Source organism: Petaurus breviceps, unplaced genomic scaffold (assembly GCF_028583685.1).
Source record: "Petaurus breviceps papuanus isolate PSGF00001 unplaced genomic scaffold, PetGlider_PUasm1.0 98, whole genome shotgun sequence".
NCBI lineage: Eukaryota > Metazoa > Chordata > Mammalia > Diprotodontia > Petauridae > Petaurus > Petaurus breviceps.
In genome coordinates this window covers 15,575,499-15,600,000 of record NW_027187460.1, presented here as the reverse complement: position 1 = coordinate 15,600,000, position 24,502 = coordinate 15,575,499, and the positions used below count along the sequence as shown (strand labels likewise).

At 38.2% G+C, this 24,502-nt stretch overlaps 1 pseudogene; it reads right to left on the bottom strand.

Moving 5' to 3' along the window:
- Nucleotides 1-23,586, bottom strand: part of LOC138156024 (CD9 antigen-like) — a 133,557-nt pseudogene extending 109,971 nt beyond the window's left edge.
- Nucleotides 23,587-24,502: the final 916 nt, after the last annotated feature.

Below are 24,502 nucleotides of genomic sequence, written 5' to 3'. Positions count from 1 at the left end.
CCCATCAATTTCCCAAAAAAAAAAAAACTACTTTATAGAGCTAAAAAAAATAGTAACAAAATTCATTTCGAAGAATAAATGGTCCAGAATATCAAGGGAAATAATGAAAAGAAATGCTAGGGAAGGTGGACTAGCTATATCAGATTTCAATCTATATTATAAAGCAGCAGTCATCAAAACTACTTGGTACTGGCTGAGGAATAGAGGAGTGGATCAATGGAATAGATCAGCAGTCAATGACTATAGTAATCCATTGTTTGATAAACCCAAAGACCCCAGTTTTGGGGATAAGAACTCACTATTTGACAAAAACTGCTGGGAAAACTGGAATAGAGTATGAAAGAAACTGGTCATAGACTAACACCATATACCAAAATTAAGTCTAAATGGGTGCATGTTCTAATTATAAAGGTTGATACTATAAGCAATCTCAGAAAACAAGGAATAGTTTACCTGTTGGATTTGTGGAGAGGGAAAGACTTTATGACTAAACAAGAATTAGAGAGCACTATAAAATGCAAAATGGATAATTTTGATTACATTAATTGAAAAGCTTCTGTACAAACAAAGCCAATGTAACCAAGATTAAGAGGGAGGTGGGAAATTGGGAAAGAATTTTTACAACTTATCTCTGATAAAGGACTCATTTCTAAAATATACAGAGAATTGTGTCAAATCTATAAGAATACAAGTCATTCCCCAATTGATAAATGGTCAAAGGATATGAACACGCAGTTTTCAGAGAAAGAAATTAAAGATATCTATAAGTACATGAAGAAATGCTCTAATTCACTATTGATTAGAGAAATTCAAATCAAAACAACTCTGAGTTACCACATCTCACCAGTCAGATTGGCTAAGATGACAAAACAGGAAAATGACAAATTCTGGAGAGGATGTGGGCAAATTGGAACATTGATGCATTGCTGGTGGAGTTGTGAACTGATTCAACCTTTGTGGAGAGCAATCTGGAATTATGCCCAAAGGGCTAAAAATAATTTCATACCCTTTGACCCAGCAACACCACTTATAGGGTTATATCCCAAAGAGATCATAGAAGTGGGAGATAGACCTATATGTACAAAATTACTTATAGCAGCTCTTTTTGTGATGGCAAAGAACTGGAAATTAGGGGGGTGCCCATCAATTGGCGAATGGCTGAACAAGTTGTGGTATATGCATGTTATGGAATACTATTGTGCTATAAGAAACAAGAAGCAGATGGACTTCATATTTACCTGGAGAAGTTTATATGAACTGATGCTGAGTGAGAAGAGTAGAACCAGGAGAAATTTGTAGACAATTACAGACACAATGTATGTGTGATGACCAACGTTGATAAACTGGGCTCTTCTCAGCAATGCAGTGATATAAGTCAATCCCAAAAGACTCATGATGGAGAGAGATGTCTACATTCAGAGAAAAAACTAGAAAGAACTGAGTTTGTGTCCAGATTGAAGCAAACTACCTTATCTGTTTCCTTTCTTGTTTGGTTTTATTTCCTCTTTACCATTTTTCATTCCATCTGATACAATCTGTCTTTATAACCTGATTAATGTCTAATGTGAAAGTATTTACAGATCCTATACATGACTGTATGCCACCATGGAGGGGAGGGTGGGGAACAGAATTTGAAATTCAAGGAATTGTGGAATTGAATCTTGTAAACTAAAAGTAAACAAACAAATTAAGGAAAGAAAAAAAGTAAAGAAAAAAAAAGAATGTAGACATCATTTTCTCCATTGCACCCAACCTAATTGCTTCCAAATAAATGTGTTCATAAAGAACCATAATAATCACAGATTGAGAGTTGGAGGGGACCTTGAAGATTATCTATCAATACTATTCCATTTCTTAGAAATCGCAGTCACCAGGGGCGGAGTCATTATGGCAGAGTAGAAACAGGACCTCCATGTGGCTCCAGTTTCCACCTTCCACAATCCATGTAAAAGGGGACTCTGAACAAACTTTGGAGCTACAAAACCCACAAAATGACAAAGAGAAGCTAACCTCCCGCTGAGTACAGCCCAGCAAGCTGGCAGGAATCAGCCAGCACAGCACTCTGGGAGCTGAGCCCAGGCCCACATGAGCTGGAGGTTTTAGCCCCAGGGCAGGCCTGAACAGCTGCCGGCTGGAGGGTCTCCAGATCACCAGCAGCTCTGGTGATCCAGAATTATCGACACATAGATGCAAAGGACAAAGTGAGAGGTCAGTGCAGTGTGGACTATGGGACCAGTGGTCGGGAGAGCATTGGCTTTTGACCCCAGGGTGAGAAGCCACTGAGATGCTGGCACAGCCAGCACCACATTGCAGCTTCAGCTCCTTGCCTGCAGACTGTAGGGGTACCAAGCAAGCAGTCTGAGGGGTAATCACTCTTGCTTTAACCTGCTTGGATCTGGATTGCAGTCTATGGTGGAGGTCCTGGGGTATGTGACCAGCTTGCCAGAGTGTGAGGAGGCTTCAGAGAGGACACCCAACTAATACCTCAGGCAGCTGAGAAAACTCCAGCTTTTGGAACAGAAGCTCCCCTGTCTGGTGGCAGAGTCCTACTGTGGCAAAAAGCCCAGGGGTCAAGTGACTTAGGGGCAACATTACCAGGCAAAGGAAGCAAAACAAACAGAAGAGTCCAACATTAGATTCCTATTTGGGGGACAAAAAGGTTCAAAGCATGGAACAGGAGGAAGACAGTGAAGTCAGAACTCCTGAACCAAAAGCTTCAAAGGAAAATACGACCGGGTTACAGGCCATAGAGGACCTTAAGAAGCAGATAAGAGAAGTGGAAGAAAAATTGGGAAGATAAATGAGACTGATGCAAGAAAATTATGAAATGAGAGTCAACAGCCTGACTAAGGAAAATCGTACCTTAAAAAACAGACTAACTCAAATGGCAAAAGAGGCTCAAAAAGGCAACGAGGAGAGGAATGCCTTAAAAAGGCAAATTTGCCAGATGGAAAAAGAATCTCAAAAGCTCAATGAGGAGAATCATTCCATCAGATTTAGAATGGAGCAAAGGGAAGCTAGTGACTTTATGAGAAATCAAGATGATGTTAAACAGATCCAAACAAATGAAAGAATAGAAGGCAATGTGAAATATCTCATGGGAAAAACCACTGACCTGGAAAATAGATCCAGGAGAGATAATTTAAAAATTATTGGACTACCTGAAAGCCATGATCAAAGAAAGAACCAAGAAATCATCCTCTAGAAAATTCTCAAGGAAATTTTCCCTGATGTTTTAGAATCAGAAGGCAAAATAGAGGTTGAAAGAATCCACTGATCATCTCCTGAAAAAGGTCCCAAAAAGAAAACTCCTAGGAATATTATAGCCAGGTTCCGGAATTCCCAGATCAAGAAGAGAATACTACAAGCAGACAGGAAGAAACAATTTTAATATTGTGGAAACACAATCAGGATAACACAGGATCTGGCAGCTTCTACACTGAGGGATCGAAGGGCTTGGCATATGATATTCCGGAGGGCAAAGGAGCTGGGATTAAAACCAAGAGTTGCCTACCCAGCAAAACTGAGTATCATGTTTCAGGGAAAAATATGGTCATTCAGTGGAATACAGGACTTTCAAGCATTCTTGCTGAAAAAAACAGAGTTGAATAGAAAATTTGACATTCAGATACAAGAAGCAAGAGAAGCTTGAGAAGGCAAACAGGGAAAAGAAATCATAACGAACTTATCAAAGTTGAACTATTAACATTCTTACATGGAAAAATGATAATTGTCATTGATGAAACTTTTCTCAGTATGAAAATTGTTGAAGGGAATAGGAATATATATATACACACACACACACACACACACGGATGGTATACAGGCATATGAATACATATGTGAATGGCATATATATGTTTACAGGTATACCTAGATAGAGGGCACAGGACCAATTTAATAGGACGGGATGATACTTAAAAGGTGAAATTAAGAGGTGAGAGAGGAATATAATGTGAGGAGATGGGGAGAGACAGAATGGGGTAAACTATCTCATATAGAAGAGGCAAGGGGAAATGATTACAATGGAGGCAAAGAATAGGAAGGCAAAAGGGAAGGGGTCAACCTTATTCTCACTGAATTTGGCTCAGGGAGGGAATGTAATACACACTAAATAGGGTATCTCTCCTTACAGGAGAGTAGGGGGGAAGGGGATGAGAGGGGGAATGATGGAAGGGAGGGCAGGCTGGGGGGAAGAGAAGTTGGAAGCACTCACTTTTGAAAAGGGACAGGATCAAAGTAGAGAATAGAACAAGTGGGAGGTGGGATAGGAGGGAGGTAAATATAGTCAGTCTTTTACAATATATCTACTCTGTTAATGTTTTGCATTAGCTACACATGTGCAACCTATACTGAACTGTTTAGTTTCCCAGTAAGGGTGGGTGACAAGGGAGGAAGGGAATGAATCTGGATTTCAAAGTTTTAAAATCAAATCTTTAAAATTATATATACTATTATTAATAATATTTTCTATGTAATTGGGAAATAAGATATACAGGCACTGGAGCATAGAGATTCACCATGCCCTACTGGAAAAGTCGAAGGGGGTATAGGAGAATATATGGGACAGAGCAAATTGGAGGAAGGGATATCCTGTGGGATTGCTATTTTGGGGTGGCGGGTAGGGGAAAAACAGGGAGAAAATTTGGAACTCAAAATCTGGTGGAAATTAATGATGTAAATCAGAAGTTAATAAAGCATTTGAAAAATGAAAAAAAAAGTAACAGGATATGTCAAGCCAATTTCTAGCTGTAAAAGAATTAGCAGTAGTTCTAAACTAACTTCTTTGCCTTTTTTTTATCTTTGCCAGAACAAGAACTTATGTATTCTTCTCAGAAAACCATTAAAAGGTGTAACATACCAAAAAAAAAAAAAGAAACTACAGTCACCTCAAATTTTCTCATATTTGCTTCTATCATATTTCTATCATACCCCACCCTAGGGCAGGCCAATTGCCAGCAATTAAGGAATGGCCTGGGTAAGGGAGGGTGAATGGAGGGATTCTGTCTTTAAGAGAAGAGGGCCATAGCCCAAATTAAGATACAAAGATATAGTTTTTTGGGGGGGGAGGTTGTTTTTTTTTGTTTGTTTTGCTTTTCGGAGGGCAATTGGGGTTAAGTAACTTGCCCAGGGTCTCAAGGCTAGTTTTTGTTTTAAGTGTCTGAGGTCGAATTTGAACTCAGGTCCTCTTGACTCCAGGGCTGGTGCTCTATTCACTGCTCCACTTAGCTGCCCCTATAATTATAGCACCTACCTCCCAGAGTCGTTGTGAGGATCAAGTGGGATAAGAGTTTTAAAGTCCTTTGCAAATTTTTTCCTTTTTTTTGGAGGGGCAATTGGGGTTGACTTGCCCAAGGTCACATTTTTTGTGTTAAGTGTGATAACAAAGATATATATGTGTGTGTGTGTGTGTGTGTGTGTATGTGTGTGTGTGTGTGTGTGTGTGTGTGTATTATGAGTTCAGGTCTGGTTCTTACTGCGGCTTCTTCATTCAATCATTCAGTTAATATTATAAATTAAGCACTTTCTATATGTAGAATTGAGATAATAATGGCACCTACCTCCCAGGGCTGTTGTGAAGAGAAAATGAGATATTAATATAGTAATTGTAAAGAGCTTAGCACAGTGCCTGCTACACAGTAGACACTATATAAATATTTGTTGTTGCTATCATCATCATCATCATCATCATTTGATTGAAATGAGTCCTGAACATGATTGAAACATTTAAACGATAAAGGGATATTCCATCCTATCTTTGGGGAAACAAAGTATACATTGAATCGCCTTTGTTTTCCTGCCTTTGCTGAGCTATTTATAAGATGCATCATTTACCAGGTGATATGCTCTGTTTGCCATTCTCCCCTTCAACTTCACTGATCAAGGAAATAAATTAGATCCCAGATCTTTGTCCTCCTGATAGTGACTTGCTTTGAGATGCCATTACTGCAGTAAATTATATCCCTGGCTGTTAACATCATGTACATATCTCGTTTTCTCTCTTTGGGTTCAGCAGAGCTTCAATTAGTTCAGTGATATTTACAGTAACATCTTTATTTATTGGATACAATTGTCCATCTGTTTCACTAAGGTTTGAATTACTAAGGTTTTGTCAGGAGGAGAAGACACATTAACCTTTCCCCAGAGACAAGGAGAGTCCCATGTACAGTCATCTTGGGGACTACAGGCAGAGACTGAAATTCAGGAAAGCAGACCATGAACACTGTATTACAAATATCATCCTCTAAAGAACAGAGAACAGATAAGAAAGCATTTGTCTTCAGCTGAAGAAGAAAAAGGAAAGCTGCAGTGAAAATGTTCCTGCCAAAAAAAAAAAAGATGAGGATAAAAGAAAACATCCTTGTCACCTAGCTAATTTTCTCTCACTTGAATTTCTTCACTCACCAATCCATCCTGAATATCAGGGCCACATAAATCTTCAAACAGCTTTATTCATGACATATGAAGAATTTTGAAGAACCCAAGGATTCCTGACCTTTTCTGCATCAAGGAAGGACCCATTCAGCAGTCTGATAGAGCTGATGGGCTCCTCAGAATAAAAACAGTTAAATGCATAAAATAAAATATATGATTATAAAAGAAATCACTTATATTGAAATATAGTTTTCAATTTTTTTAAACAAAGCAAGTTCATGGGATCCCAGTTAAGAGCCCCTGAACAAGATGATCTTTAAGGAACCTGCCAAATATAATATTCTCTGAGTCCCTGTCACTCCAATGAACAAACATATAAAAAGCAGATTTCCAGTTTGAGCTATTCTTTCTGAAATTCAAAATCCTGCCAAATCTGACTTCATCTTATTTCTCACTGAGTAACCCTGGACAAATTAGTTAACCTTCCAGAGCCCCAATTAACCCATCTGTAAAATGGAGATAACTATAATCATACTAATTTTAAAGAGTACTTTGCAAGGAAAGCAGAGAAAGTAACATGTGAGAGAAGGAAATCATTAAAACTACATAGAAATTTAGTGGATTATTATTCCTCTAATAAAGTCTTCCTTGGATATCACATCCTAACATGGAAGGCCCTTGGTCCTTTAAGGCTAATTGAAGAAGACAAGCTGGAGGGACTTAGTACATAGGCCCAGTGATGCACTATGAAAATTTTCCTCTTCTTTATAACAAACCAAAGAATCATCAGCTCCATTACTGAAAGTTCCCACATTTTCTCCTTCAGCAACTGGCTCCTTTTTGTTTATCAAGACCTTATTCAGAATTTCAGTTCCACTTGTGACTTAGTCTACTTTTTGAAACATAATATTATATTAAGGTATCATTAAGACAATTTCAGAGTTATTAGTTATCTGTTTTTGGAATAAAAAGAGCCCTGATAAAGAGCTGAATAATTGGAGTGATTCTTGGTCACTGCCATCATTACTTTCTATTTCATGAAAATCACCTATTTCCTCCTTCTGTCCCGAAGGTTTGTAGAAAATTTCATCTGTGATGAAAATTGGTCTAGTTACTGCCTTAATTAATCTTTATTCAAAGGCTATCCATCATGCTCTGACATTCCAGTTTTCCTCACTTGTGTATATTTTCTTAATTACAATGTTTCTCACTTTCTTGTTTACTATTCCTTTTGAATAGGCTAGGTACTTCCAGACTCATATTCCAATTATAGTTTCAGTGATAACAAGAAGATACCCTGAGTATAAAATATGAATGAGCTAGAGTGTCTGGGTTCAGAATAGGCCAGTTCTAAGGACAAATCAGCTTCCATATTCTAGGTGTATGAGGCTTCCAACTCTAATGTTCAGTGTTCTAATATTCCTCCTATATTTTGGATGTAACATTCTATGTGACAACATCTCATGTTATAAATTTCCTTCCAGCTCTTGCTTTCTGTTTTCTGTTCTAAAGTTCCTTCTAGCTCTGACATACAATGTTCTATATCAATAAGCCAAGGGGGGAAAGTGTCACATACAGTTGAAGAGGGAGTATTGTGAGAGGAGGAATTTCATTTAGGGTGAAATTTACAGTCTTTTGCATAAGGAGAAACAGAGAATTAAAATCCTTTCAATTGTGTACTTGGGTACTTACAACTTGGGGGTTGGCAAAATCTGCAAATCATGACAGGGGGTGGGTGGCCAGCCAAGTCCCTCAATCCTTCTGGGCCAATGCTTCCTGCATTGCTCCTGTATCATTACTGTCACTCTCTAATATACTTTTTTGGTATGTTTGTTTTTAAGGATAGAAGTGTGTGTGTGTGTGTGTGTGTGTGTGTGTGTGTGTGTTTAATATAATCACCCACCCTTACAGTACATTCTCTGAAAAACAAAGAAAAAAAGAATCAATCTAAATCAACTGACACAATAATCATTACTCTCGCCTATAGCTTTTTCCCAAGATAATGAAACCTTTGTAATTGGATATGAAGTGTTAAGGAATGGCAGACACAATGAAATAGATATGAAGGAAGTCTACTTAGTCCAAAGAAAGAAAACAGTTAACATTTCTGTAACATTTTATGGTTATAAGAGGTTTTACATATCTTAGATCACCTGATCCTAAATTATCCCAGTAAAGTAGGTAATATAAATATTGTTATTCCCATTTTGTAGATCAGGTAACTGAGTACCAGAAAAATGCCCGATAAATATACTCCTTCTTTGATTTCCATGCCATCACCTCTCCAGAAGTGACCCAAAAATTTCTTGGAGTCTTCACTCCCATCTCAACTGAATTGTGCCCTAAAATTTCTAGTTATGACCCTTACCATATAAATAAAATGTTTTATTCAAATTCATACATATAGTAAGTGATCAAGCTGGGGCTCAAAATCTGAGACAAGCAATCTTCTGGAATTTTAAGTGAAATTATCACTCTTATTTCTCATCATTCTTTGTGTCCATTCCCCATTCCCCTACTTAATTACTAAATTAAGCATTCCCAGGCTTCCCAGATACAGCTGCACCATCAGGCCAGGGCACATCTGAAACCACAGGAGATAGCTAACTTTATAGTATTGTGTGAGGTATGCCCCAAACCTCAACCAGACATATCTCCCTCACAATCTTTCATGTTTCATGGTGACTGAAATGCTCACAATTAGAATCACTCCTTCTGGCTGAGGTTACAGTTCTGTAAAGCCCACTTTAAAAATAGAATGATCCAAATAAATAAATTATGCTACATAAATGCAATAGAATATTTTGATACCATTAAAAATGAATCTGCATGGGAAAACATATGAACAGATACAGAGGGGAAGGAAACAAGTTCAGAAAAATAATATATGCAATGACTACAAAATATTAATGGAAAGAATATAAGTCGAAACTGATCCCAGTGTGCTTATTTTATCCTTCCTGGTTTTCCCTGTACTGTGTTCTACTCTCAGGCTATCATTTTCACTCAATGGAGAATTGGATTCATGCCCTCGATCTCTGGGCACTGATAGGCAAGATTTTTGCCTTATATTTCAGGGTCCCAAGCCATGTCATCATGACCATGTCATAGCTATGTCATCACCATGCCTTCTGCTCATGAGTCACCATATTCATCTCCCTACCACAGGAACATTGGACTCTGTCCCTGCCTTCCTTAATTGGATAGGTGAACTTTCATCATATTATGGGAGATGAGGCAGACCTCCTCTCCATTTTTCCCCCATCTTGTTGCTGTGATGCCTCTTTAGCCCCAAGTTCCACTTTCCTATTTATTTATTGCCTTCTATCATTACAAAGTAAGCTCCTTGAGAGAAAGGACTATCTTATTTGCTTATTTTTGTACTTGTATAGCTGGAGACACACTTTTCACGGGGTCATTTCTATCTGAATGTCTTCAAAAAATTAGTAAAAATAAGTTGACAGTTCACATTTCTATAGTATAGGAAGGTCTATAAAGAAAAAGACCCACACAATACTCTATGGAGCAAGTAGGGCAAGTATTGCTACCCCCATTTTATGGATAAGGAGATTGAGGCTGGTAGGAATTAATTTAGGATAAATTTTTTACCAGTGGTCACATAGTTTATAAATATCTGTGCCAGAATTGAACCTAGGTCTCAATATTAGCCATCTTTCTATTATGCCACATAAGTTGTTCATATAAATCCTGTTTTTATTTCTAAATAACATAATTTCCCCATCTCCAAAATTTCTAGCAGGTTCTGTCTACATCACAAAATATGTGAACAGCACACTTAAAATATATCTAATGGGAAAGGTTAATACTGAAAAAGATTGATTCCTCCTTTCTTGGCAAGGCGTTGTTAATGAAATCCTTCGTGAAACAGATGGACAATCCTGTCCCCAGCCCCCAAATTGAGATATTTATGTAAATATCACTGAACTAATTGATGACAGGCTGAATCAAAGGAAGGTAAGCAAAAAGCCTTCATAACATTAGCAGTTGTGAGAGTGATTTACTGTGTTAATGACTTCCCAGAATGAGCTATTATCCAGAGCAAAAGAGATTCTGGGATCTAATTTATTTCCCTGATCACTGGAGTTGCATTTAGAAATGTGTCTTATTTTACAGTAAGTCGCATCCTCAAAGCTAGTGAGCTTTGGTCCATGTCAACCTTGTCTCATGAGATATACACCATTGCTAATAGGTTCTAGATTTTCAGAATAACAGGTTATAATATATAATTGTCTATTTAATGAGGAAAAGTCCAGTCAACAATACCTCATTGAGTGCCTATTTTGAGCATATCACCATGCTGGTCACTTTGTAAAGTAAGTAAGGAGGAAAATATTAGAGCACACACTGTTAGAGCATGAAGAGAACTTAGATGTGGAATGTCAGAACCAGGAAGGAAACTTACAAGATCACAGAATAATGAAAAATTGTTAGAGCAGGAAGCAACCATGAAACACAAGATGTTAGAGGTGTAAGAGACCTTCATAAATGGAATATTGGAATTTTAATACATAGAATATAGAAAACTAGTTTTGGAAATTTTGGGAAGGAAATTAGAAATCAACTGGGCCAAACCACTCATTGGAAGAAGGAGGGTAAAGCATTGACTAAATACCTGCTACATGCCAAGCACTTTACAAATATCTCATTTGATGTGTACAATAACACTAAGCAACTGACACTGTTAATAATCTTCTTTTTTACTGTTGAGCAAACTGAGTCAAGCAGAGGTTAAGTGATTTGCCCAGGGTCACACTACTAGTAAATATCTGAGGCAGGATTTGAACACAGATATTCCTGACTCCAGTTTTAGCACTCTATTCACTGCATCTCCTAGCTGTCATTGCATCACATTAGTTTAGTGAATTAGGACATTAGTTCAGTGCAAATGACATTCATTGTAGTGGTTAGTTGTTGTTATTATTGTTGTTGGTGGTGGTTATTAGTTGTTGTTGGCGGTAGTTGGTGTTGTTCATTTCAGTTATATCCAACTCACTGTGATCCTATTTGGGGTTTTCTTGGCAAAAATAGTGGAGTGGTTTGCCATTTCCTTCTTTGGTTTATTTTACAGATGAAGAAACTGAGGCAAACAAGGTTAAGTGATTTGCCCATAGTCGCATAACTAATAAGTATCTGAAGTCACATTTGAATTCATGATGAAGAGTCTTCCTGAATCCAGGTCCAGTGCTCTGTCCACTTCATAGCCTATCTGCCTCCCAAAAGATACTAACTTGAAATGAAAGACTTTATTTGATCTGAGGTCTTCCTGACTCCAGTCCCAAAGATCTATCTGCTGTGCCAGTTAGCTACCATTTGAAAGGGGTGGACACTGAGTCTCAGAAAGGTTAAGAGCTAATTGTTTCAAAGTTAGATTCCCTAATTACCCATTTATTGCTCTTTCTATTTAAGCAATGTTCAAACTGAAACCAGTATTCATCCCAGTCACTGACTGTCAGGGCCTCTGCTGAGATTGTATCTCTCTGCAGGTTTCTCCAAGTTCCAGCATCGTATGTCAAACAGCAAGGCTTCACCAAGGATGCTAAAAGACATACAAAAGACATTGCAGCCTGCCCTAAATGAATAAATGTAGACCTTGGCCAGATAAAAAAGACATAGGCAGTGGAATGAACATCAGTCTTGAAGTTTGACATTTTGTTAGCCTTATTACCTTTGGGAAGTCATTTGATATCACAAAGGCTGTTTCCTCATTGGTAAAATGATAGGAAAGAGATCTCTATGGTCCCTTCCAGTTCTGGCATACTATGTACCATGGTCTAACCTGCATTCCTACATTCTATATTCTGAGATCTCATCTAGATCTAACATCCTATGTTCCAAATATAGAAATCATAATCCAAAGCAGTAATGAATAACACACTCAATATTTTGTTAGTATATGAAGCATTGTAAATGTTTTCTTTCAAACTTTGAGATTCCATTAACCTATGGTCAAAGGATCAATTAATATACTTGTAAAGATACAGATGAAAGAGAATTCCCCACCCACTAATTTTCGAAACCCAATCTTACAAAATCATTCACCCACGTATTTCACCTTCCAAATGCAACTTGGTAGTCTATAGTAGGTGTTTCGCTAATCATTTGCCAGTAATATAGAACCTTGACCAGGAAAGGGTCTGAGTTATCTGGTCTCTGATGATCCATATGTCTTTATGTTCTAGCCTCAGTCTGTAAATTAGTCAGTGGTTGAATTGTTAGAGCAGCAACCTGAATCAATACAGTGAAAAGTTTGAGGATTTCAGAAGATTTTTTTTGTTTCTTTTTACTTTTCCTGCATTCAGAAAACAATTGAGTTAATTTGAAAAGCACCTTTGCTGAGGCGACATTTAAAAAAAAACAACACAAAATTAGTAAAGGGAAAAAAACACTTTTCACTAAGCTCAGAAACAATGAGGCCGTTTTTATTACCTTAATTGTACTTGGATTCCCAGTTTCTAAACTCATTCAAAGAGGGCTTTTTAATTAGCTGCATTGTTTTAATCTGCCAAGATATGCATTTAGTCTTCCTTTTTTCTTTCTGGACCACAGCATAAGCTTTTTAGCCAATTTTCTCTCTTTTAGTTGTGATAATTGTTAATTTTCATGTAATTGACCTAACGAGGATCCAATTTTCTCATTCAAAAAATTAAAATAATGTGATTCTTTATGAAATATACCTACAATAATAACTGACATAACCATAGTCCTTTATGTTTTCAGGTTACATTACATACATAATTTCATTGATTTTAATCCATTCAAATGTGAACTTCTTGAGGACAAGGACTGGTTTGGGTTCTGTTTTCTGCTTTTCTTTATCTCCCCAGCACTTAGCCTAGCCCATGCCATATAGTAAACACTTAACAAATGCTAGTTGACTTGGAGAAAGCCCTGCCACAAAGGTGCTAGAAGCATTATTATTGGCACTTTGCTGCTAAAAAAATCAATTTCTTAGAGATAAAGTTATTTGCCCACAGACACACAATCAATAATTGTTAGAAGCAAGATAAGAACCTAGGTCTTTCCTTACTCTGGACCCAGTCATCCTACTCTTACACCCTAGCATTTCCATGGTACATGTCTGCCTCATTACAAAGGCTTAGTAAGAATTCCTCAATAAAAGTAGAATTCCTAGGCAACACCATTTTTTCATGGATGCTTAGAGCTAGTGAACATTGTGGTTTCTGCTTTGAGGAGAGGTATTGGTCACTAAATATATGCCAAGAATTCAAAGTTATGTGTATGTTAAGGAGTGGGAGAGAAAAGAGAGATAAAGAAAAGAGATCAAGCAAAGATCAACCCAAAGTTTCAAGCCTTAGAGTGTGAGAGCTTGGTAGGACCACTTATAGGAATCCAGGAGATTAAGTTTGCTTTGATCACTTTCATGGTGATAAAATTGGTTTTCACAGAATTTGAGAGTTGGAAGGGTTCTTGGTAGTCATCTAATCTTAAGACCCATTACCTAGAAAAGAATTCCCACTACAGACTAATTCCCGAGTGGTTATCCAATCTCTACTTAAAGGTTTCCAATAAAGAAGAACCACCACCTCTTGAGGCAGCCCATTTCACCGTTGAATAGCTTTACTTTTAGGAAGCTGGGTTTTTTGCACCTAACATCAAGCTTAAATTTGCCTCTTTGAAACTTCCACCAAATACTCCCAATCCCAAACCCCTGTAGCTAAACAGAAGTTTAACCTCTCTTATGCTTTAATACTTGAAGATAATTCTTCCATCCCCTAAGACTTTGCTTCTCCAAGTTAAACATCCCCAATTCCCTCAATTGGTCCTTATATGTCATGTAATCAAGACCTTTCAATACCCTGTGTGCCTTGCTCTGGATGCTACCCAACTTATCAATGTCCATTCCAAACTGTGATACCTGGAAGTGAATACAATGCTCCAGGCATGATCTGACCAGAGAAGAGTACAGCAAGAACATTACTTTTTATTGTAATCTATACTTCCTTAATTCAGCCCCAAGATTACATTAGGGTGTGTCTGTTTATTTGTTTTTGACTGCTGCCATTACACTGCTAACTCATACTGAATTTGGAGTCCACTAGTACCAAAGATCTTTTTTTAGTTACACTTCTAGCTCACACCACTACCATCTCGTACTTGTTAAATAAGAGTAAAACTGTAGGTGGATCACTACCAAGTTGGATTTTATTAGATTCAACCCCATGATCTAGTCTGTGGAGATCTTTTTATATTCTAATTCTGTCATCCTGAAGACAGGGTGCAGTAAAAGAGTGCTAGATTTAGATTTGAAGAGTCTGACTCTGAACCCAAACTCTACCTCTAACTAGCCATGATAAGTCACTTAATCTTCCTAGAGCTTAAATTTCCCCATCTGTCAAGTGAGGATCTGTCAAGAAAAAAGATTTTTTTTCCAACTCCAAATCTATGATCTTAATGTATTAATTATTCCTTCCATATTTGATAAGCTTGTTTCCCATGCCTTTATCCAAGCCATTGATAAACATATTAGCAAACAGAGGGTTGAAGAGCAGGTCTTTGTAGGGCTCCACTGGAGACCACCTGCCACGTTGACCTCAAATTTGTGAGCCTGGTCATTCAGCTGATCGTAGTTCTCTAATTTTATTATCCTTCAGCCTACTTACTTCCATGTTTTCCACAAGAATAGCATAATTTTTTTAAATTAAAAACTAGATTAATATTTTTTATAAATTTAATAATTTAAAAAGGTGAAACCTATTTAAATTATATCTGCAACATTTCCTTGATTTACCAAATGAGTAACCCAGTCAGGTTATAATGATACAAGGATATAAAGAGCGTATCAGTTTAATCTCAAATGATGCATTCTTGATGAAGTCTTGCTGGCTATTTGTAATAACTACTTTCTTTTTGAGAAGATAACTCTCTCTTTAATGATAAATTTCTAGAATTTTCCCAAGCATCATGGTCAAGCACACTTGCCCTCAGATTATAAACTTTTCTATTTCCTACTTTATTTTTACTGGGAAACATATGTCCTCCAAACCTATATTATCTCTGTAATTCTCAATAATATTTCATCTATCACTGATAATATCTCAGAAATCACATCTGCAGTCCTTTCAGTGCCTAAGGATGCAGCTAACCTGCACCTGGTGACTTGAATTCAAGTGTCCCTAAGAACTCTCTTATTATGGTTTTATTCATCTTGTGTATCATTTCCCTATTAGCCATTTTTGTTCTCTTTTCTGCAGCCTAAATCTATTCTCTTTGGCAAAAAAAAAAAAAAACCACAGGATTAAATAATCATTTATTTGGGGCGGCCAGGTAGCACAGCAAGTAACAGCACCGGCCCCAGTGTTGGGATGACCTGGGGGATTGAATCCGGGCTCAGACACTTAGCACCTACCCAGAAACACCTGGCCATGTAACCTTCACCAAGTTACTTAACCCCAATTGCTTAAGGGTGGTGTGATAGTAATGGCATTTAAAGATTCCCCCTGTATTGGCTTGGTTTTCAAATTGATTGTGTTAAAACCCAGAGTTTGTTAATCCCACCTGTGGGATGGGCTTGTTGGTGTGAAAAGAAAGTCCTGAACTGGGAGGAGCTGGTGATGTAGATTTGGAGAGACACTAGAGAGAGGCGGAAGATCTTTTTGGAAGCAGCACCTCGTGGAGAGAGAGAGACTAAGAGAATTGCTGGTGGCCGCTTTGAATTGCCCTGGACTTTTGAGACCTGCCCCCTGAGCTGCCAAGGACTGAGGAGACATGGCTGTTTTGCTGGTACTTTGTCTGTCTGTTTTGATGTTATTTTGCCAGATTTGTCCACTGGTGAAAGACTGTCCTGTTGAAGAAGTCCTGGAACCTGGCATTTGGTTAAGAAGGCCTGAGACTGTCCTGCAGACAGAGAGTGAATACTGTCCACTGGTGAGGGACAGTACTGTTGTTGCAGGGGTCTGGAGACTGTCCTGCAGACAGAATGAATACTGTCCACTGGTGAAGGACAGTGCTGTTGTTGCAGGGGTCTGGGAGCCTTTCTGTTGGTTCAGAAGCCCTGAAGAAGGATTTTCTTGTTGTATGTTTACAGAAATCCTGGGAGAGGGCTTTGCTAATGTGTTCAGGGGTTCTAGGACTGTTCTACAGACAGAGGATAAATTCATGAAGGGACTGGCAATGTATCTTGTGGCTTTGCTAAGCCTTGTCTCCCCAGGAACTAAGATTGCTGAGAACTTGCCTCGAGTCAAGATGAAGAAAAGACCTCCATTTGGGTATTAAGTGCTGTGTTTAAACTTGATGTAACTCTGGGGTAGATTCAATTGTGATCCAGGGGTGGGGAACTTTTGACCTTATGTTTGGAAACTAATCTCCATTTGAGAAGAGGGGCTTTGTGGTGGACTTAATTAAGGTATAGCCTAGGGGTGGAGAAGTATTTAGAACAGAGACTTTGTAATTGATTGAATGATTGGAAGGTCCTGGGGTGGGGTAGTACTTGGAGATTATTTAATCACACTTAGTAAATGCTGTATTTGGAATGATGTCATGTTTTGATCTTCTCTGTTCTGGGTTTGTTACTGAATAAAATAGAGAGCACCTATGCTGGTATTTTGAACCTGGGAAGTTGCCTTTGCTTGGTATTACATTACAGGTGGCCAGGTAGCACAGCGAGTAAGAGCACCGGCCCCAGTGTTGGGATGACCTGGGGGATCGAATCCGGGCCCAGACACTTGCACCCACCCAGAAAAACCTGGTCGTGTAACCTTGAGCAAGTTACTTAACCCCAGTTGCTTTAAAATAAATAAATAATCATTGATTAGTTCTACTTTAGCTTTGTTTTTTCTTATCACTATCCCATCCAACATTAAGAAAATGTAATGTCCATTCTTAAACCAACCTCTATCTCTCAATAGAACTTAAAAAGGAAAAATTTTACTTCTGGTTTTTCCCCACCAGCCTTGGATCATGCTGAGTTTCAGACACAACTTTTGCAATACTAAGGTCTCATTCATATATCCATCCTCTGATACCTGACCTTACCACCATTTTTTATGCTTATATTTGGAAAAATCTGAGATGGCTAGTTACTTGCACCTCCACTTTGGTCACTTTAGATAGCTCCCATTTTTCTTTGATGGAATTGTCCTCATATTATGCTCAGTTTTTCTCTCCTTCCCCATAATCTCTAGATTTAAAACATGTTTCAATTGTAATTGCTTTTGAAATAGAGTTCCCTTTAGCCCTAGAAATTCAGAATTCTATAACTGAAAGGACCAATGAAGCTCCCAGATTCATCTTCCAGCAACACATTGTAAGCAATGATATCATTGAAAGGGACCAAGATTTTGGAGAGTGGAGGACTGCCTATAATCATTATGCATAATATAAAATGTCTGAAATAATGTAATGAGTCACAAATAGTGATGGATACTTAGAGAAAGGAATTTTCGAGTTCTAGATTATGAATGAAAGAGATATTCCTAGGAAATGTGGCCATCCATTGGACCTTCAGAGAAACTAAACATTTTAATCCCTGCTTCCCATGTAGATTTCAGTCATCAAAAATATGTTAGGAAATAGCTAAAATGAAGAAGAAAATAGAGTATTTAAAGATAAATTTGAGGTTTTAAGACTTATGGCATAGACAAATGGTAGTACTGCCAAGAGAAATCTAGAAAATTAAGAAATGTGTTTTGGTCATTGAACTTAATGAAATGTTTCTTTCACAGAATCATAGAATATTAAAACTAGAAAGCACCTTGGCAGCCATCTAGTCTAAACATGAACATAGACTAGCAGCAAGTGATATTAAGGCATAAAGCATGCTTACCCATGAGGGTGGGTAAGGTAGAATCATGGAAGGATTAGTTGGAAAAAAAAAGATACGTTGACTCTAGAGAAGAGTAAGCACACTTTATTTGTCTTACCTAGTGTAGGGTGGCAAAATGAGTGTGAGAGAAGTTACTAATTGTTCTCTTTTATTCAGTCATTCCCAAGAGAGTAAAAGTGTGTGCTTACACAAATATTTAAGTGATTTTATGTTTTTTTACATTCACTCTACTTGAGTTGAAATCTGACCTCAGAGATTGTGTTAAGCTATGTTACCTTGTACTTAACCTCTATTTGCCTCACTTTACTCAACTGCAAAATGGGAATAATAACAGCACCTACCTCAGTATTGTTGAGAGAATAAAATGATAGTTGTTTAAAAAAAAAACAGTACCTTGCACATGTAGACAGTAAATAAATGCTTATTTTCCATCCTGCCTCCCAATGCATGTGAAGATTAAATATCACTTAATTCCATGATTGTACACTGCCTAGCACTTAAGTAAGTACTTAATAATTCCTATTTATCAATTGATGCTTCACTAAAAACCTGGGAGGTAGTTCATTTCAATGGTTTTAGCCACATTTTACAAATGAAGAAATCGAGAGTCAATCGAGAGTATTGACCTTATTTACCATTATAGAATGGAACAAGCATTTATAAAGCACCTACCTTGTGTTAGGTACCATGCTTAGAGTTTTATGAATATTATTTCATTTGCTCCACACTGCAACTTTATGAGGTAAGAGGTATTTTTATCCCTACTTCACAGCTGAAGAACTTCAGACAGATAGAGGTTAATTGATTTGCTCAGGGTCGCATTAAGTGTCTGAGGCCAGATTTGAACTCAAGTGCAATCTTATAACTAAATAGAGTGAAATCTCAAAATTAATATCAGGGATAATGGAGAAGCTACTTACTCCCCAAATCCTCTCACTGCAGTCTCTAGTGCTACTGTATTTAAAATTCTCTCCGCATTCCTTTGGATTGACCATTGCCTACTCCCAAGTGTTACTTTGAAAATGCAACTATCTCTGAAAGGGGTAACAAGTTGTTACTCCAAGACATTAAAGTGCTGAGCTCCTTGGAAAAAGAGGAGATACTGAAAGGAAAAGGAAATGAGAAAGCCCAGAAGGGACAGTGAGGTTGATGGGAGAGAAAGTATAGAGTGAAAACCGAACCAGGAATCAGAGGACCTGTGTTTGAATATTGATCTTATTTGTATGATCTTAGTCAAGTCTAAAATCTCATGGTTTGCTCTTAGTAGGTTCAAAGGATTCTGATGGTCAGACAAATTGAATATTTTCATGGTGGACTTGCTTGCATGTTTACTAGTTTCGGTGGTGTTTGACTTTTCTTCAGCCCATTTAGGGTTTTCTTGGCAGAAATACTGTAGTGGTTTGCCATTTCCTTCCCAGTTCTTTTTACAGATGAGGAAATTGAGGCAAACAGGGTTAAGTGACTTGCCCAGGGTGACACAGCTAGTGAGTGTCTGAGACCAAATTTGAACTCAAGAGGATGCATCTTCCTGACTTCAAGCCTAGCACTTTTCCACTGCACCTCCTAGCTACAAAGAATTTATTAAAACCTATAAGAAGAAAGCAATTAGCTCTGTCAAGATAGCCCTAAGCTCCTAATTGTTCCCTTTATCCCTATATTCTTCTAGGCATGTGATAATAAGTCACAACATGTTATAAAACCATGCTACCTTTTGAGGGGTCAGGAAAGTTATATGTGACTTGAATATTGTCTCTAGGCAAAGGAACAATTAGGAAGGAGATTTATCGTGACTTCAATCCAGTACGTATGATGCTTACCTTAAAGAATGTTTGAAATACAGAAAAATAATGTTGCAAATACTACTTCAGATATTACTGGCTATGTAACCCTGGGTCAATCACTTCGTCTCTCTAAGCCCCAATATCCCCTTCTGTGAAATGAGGGGGCATATGTCCTCTAAGGTCCCTCCCAGCTCTTAGTATAATCGTTTTATTCACCTTGGGTTGCAGTGCTAGGCATGTTTCTAGGTTGTATGTGTGCTCTGGGAAAAGGAGTAGATGCTTCTAGACACAAGAGATACAAAGTGGCTATAATAATAATCATGGTATATAGGAACAGCTAGCTCCATGCTTCTTCAAGAGATACAAAACAGAGACACAATTCTGTGAGTGTTGCTGAGGCTCAGAATGAGTTCAAGCTAGCAAGGAACACTGAAAACAACCACAACTATTTTTCCAGCTGTACTTTTTAGTCATTTTCTTCTCTGGACCTCATAGTTCCTCCTCTGCAGAAGGAGAGCATTGTAGGAGATGACCTCCAGCATCTTTCCCATCCCTAAGATCCTGTATCTTAAGTGGGACTGTATATCTCTGTCAGTAACTTCAAGGAGCAGTCTGATGTCTGCCAGGGGTTGTGAAAATACTTCTAACACAAACTGCAAATTATTCCTTTGCGGGGGGGAAGGGTTTCAATGAAAAGTGAAGGCATGAATATTGATTATTATTCAATTTCATATTCTGAGAATTTAAAAGTTTAATTTGCCTCCTGTGAAATGATGGGAATTTCAAGTCCCTTTGTAGCTCTAAGATTCTGGGATAACCAGTCCTGATTCAAAATCTCTACCAAAGTGTTGTACCAAGAGCGTTACAATAGAAGTAAAATTCATGGGTTCTTGTGTCAGATCTGCCATCCACTGACTGGTACTTCCTCTGCTTCGTCCTCTCCCTCAGTGTTCTCATCTGTAAAGTGAATGGTTTGGACTGAAAAGATAAAAATCTCGTGATGTAGAGATCAGATACGGCAGAGTGGTATCTATCTGTAAAAAGAGGCTAATAATACTTGGACTTCTTATTTCACTGGGTTGTTATGAAGAATTTTGCCAAGCAATAAGTCAATAGTTTGTCAATAAGCATTTGCTAAGCATTTACTACTTTCTGGGCATTGTGCTGTGTCCTAAGGATATACAGAGGAAGAAAGGATGGAGAAAGGGAAAACAAAATAGGAAGGAAGGAAGGAAGGAAGGAAGGAAGGAAGGAAGGAAGGAAGGAAGGAAGGAAGGAAGGAAGGAAGGAAGGAAGGAAGGAAGGAAGGAAGGAAGGAAGGAGAAAAGGAAGAAAAATAAAGAGTTCCTGTTCTCAAGGAGCTTGTGATCTAAAAGGGGGAGATAATGTGAAAACGACTCTGTACAAACAAAATATGTAAAGAATAAATTGGAGATAATGAAAGGAGAGAAGACACTAGTATTAAAGTAGTTCAGGAAAGATTTTTTGTAAAAGATGAGATTTTAGTTGGGTCTTGAAAGAAACCAAGGAAGCTGGAAGGCAGAGTTGAGGAGGGAGATTATTCCACACAAAGGAAAAAGCCAGTGAAAACTCCCAGAGTCAGGAGATGAAGCATCTTGCTCAAGGAATAATAATGAGACCAGTGTCACTGGATCACAGAGTGTATGGTGAGGTTTTGGGGCAGTTAAGTATAAGATGATGAGAAAAGTAGGAGGGGACCAGGCTGTGAAGGAACCTGAATGCCAAACGATTCTATTTTTGATCCTAGCGGAGGTATGGAAACTCTGAAGTTAACTGAATCTGTATGAAAGTGACATGGTCATATCTGTGCTTTAGGAATGTTAATATGATATTGAGTAGGGGATAGACTGGAATGGGGATAGACTTGTGGCAGGAAGACCAACCAACAGTCTATTGGAGTGTCAGGCAGTAAGATGATGAAGGTCTACAGTAGCATGGTGGCAGCATCAGAGGAAAGAAGGTAGCATATATGAGATTTGTTACAAAGGCAAAATTGACAGGTCTTGGGGAGTGAGAGACAGGAATAGAGAATGAGGTAAAGTTAAGAGTAAAGGATGACACCTAGGTTTAGAGAATGAGTGACTGAGAGAATGGTGGTGACCTTAACAATAATTAGGAAGTTAGTGGGGGAAGCAGCGGAAGAGGTTTGAAGGAAAAATAATGAGCTTAGTTTTGGACTTACTTCCCAATGTCTACAAGACATGCCTCCACTTTGAGATGTCTAAGAGAAAGCATTAATTGCTATCAAAATGTGAACCATTGCTGTCATTATTATAAGGACATTGATACCTCCTGGGAAAGATGTGGGAGAAGCACAGAAAAGGTCATGGCAACAAGTGTTTATTAGTAGCCTGCCATGTGCTAGGCACAACGATGACAGCAACAATAACAATAATAACAATTGATGTTTATATATCACTTTATTTACAAAGCACTTATCATACACCCTCTCATTGAATTTGATTAATGTTATTATGAAGGTAATTAGGCACAGGAGGACAAGAGCTTAGCCCTATACTCTATTCAGCAAACTCACCACCTCCTTGAGGAGTGTGAATCCCCAGCTGTTCTGAGCTGCAGAAACAACATAAAATTCTTCCTTTCAACTCTTCACCTACACTCTTAATCAAGGAGTAAACACTTTATTTTTTTGGAGGGGAGAAGGAAGGTCACACAGCTAGTAAGTGTTGAGGGTCTGAGGGAAGATATGAACTCAGGTCCTCTTTACTCCAGGGTCAGTTCTCTATTCACTGCACCACTTAGCTGCCCCCAGTAAACACTTTAGAAGAATGCTTCTCCCACTATGATTTTTTGTTTATAGTATTGGAGTTATCAACATGTCTTCACTTGGGCAGGAATTCTTTTTCCCTGTTCCCATTAACTCCAGAAATGTCCCTATTGTGTGAATTGCTTTTCATCTGCACTAGCAGAACAATGCAATTTGGATTTTATTGTGATGTTGCTACTGATGTCTCATCTCCATGTATCATATGGAAACCTATCCTTTTCTTTGGTCTAACATGAATTTGCCTGAATTTTTAAGAGGAACATCTGTCTATTCAAGGGGAAAGCATTATATGCCCTTCCAGGTTTCTTTTAGACTTGGAAGGTGAAAATTCAATATTAAGAGGGCCCATAAAATTCCTTGGCCCATTTCCCAACCATGTAGAATTTATTCCTCCCATTGTACCTTGCTGGAATTGACACTCACTGACCTTAAGTTCATTCAACACTCCCTCCACATCTCCCATGCTGCTTATACTGAGATTGTTCTGGTAGACCTAAGGACACAGCACAGATTTACATCAAAACTCAACCCTACACCCTGGCTCCCCCTCCCTCTTTCTAGCATTGTGGAGACCACAGATCCAGGCTTCAGAAGTTTTCTCAGGCCTCAGAAGCCATATTGGCCATATCCCTGCAGAAGTAAAAGTCTACCAGAGGCTGCAACACAGAAGCAACAGTGCTGCAAAGCTCTTTCCTGCTGGTGCCAGGGAAAACAGGCTCTGAATTGTCATTGCTGGCAGAGAACTTAGGAACAGAAGGAGTGGGACAGACTACAAGTAAGAATATATCATTTGTGAAGGGAACTGTCCCACACTTCATCAAGCCTGAAGGAAAGAGCATAGCATTGAGCTGGGGCCACTTCTTACCACAGAAAAGTCATTTGGGGTAGAGATCTATACTGGTGAATAGGAAATTACCCAGTGTGGAAGGAGGCTGAGATGCTTTGCCATCCAGCCCCCAAGAAAATCACAATAAAAAAGTGAGAGATACGGAAAATGTCAGGGGAAAATGATTAAAAGTACCAAAGATTTGAAGAAGAATAAACCTCAAAGACTTTGAACAGAAATAGACAAATCAATAAGAAAAACAGTAAAAACGGAAGGGAAAAGGCCTCTAAATCTAGCAAATTATTTCAGGAATCTGTGAATAAATAGTGCAAAATAAAGAAAAATGATCCAACATTTGATGAGACAAAAACCTATGGAATTTGAGGACAATGAGGAATCATGGGTTTTAATGTAAGTATTAATATTCTCATTTTACAGATGAGTAAGCTGAAGATCAATTTAATTGACTTTCCAATAGTCATAAAAAATGATAAGGCAATGTGATACAGTTGGGGAAGGGGAGAAGTGGAAGAGTTATATTTGGAGGTGGAGAACTTGGAAGCTTGACTCTGCCTCATGATATCTATCTGACCTTGGGAAAAGCAATAAGCATTTTGGGGGTCTCAGTTTCCTAATTTCTAAAATCGGGGAATTGGAATAGATGATATTTTAGGTCCCTTCTAACTTTAAATGCATGATACTAAATGGTGGATCTAGTACTTGAATCTAGAACTTCAGACTCCCAAGTCCATTGTTCCTACTCTACTGCATTTCTTTCTATTATAATCAATCAAGTCTACCCTATGCATTCAGGATTATTGCTATTGTGAAGTAAAAGAAGAAAAGGAAGAAGAGGAAGGAGATGGAGAAGGAGGATGAAGAGGAGGAGAAGGAGAAGGAGAGGAGGA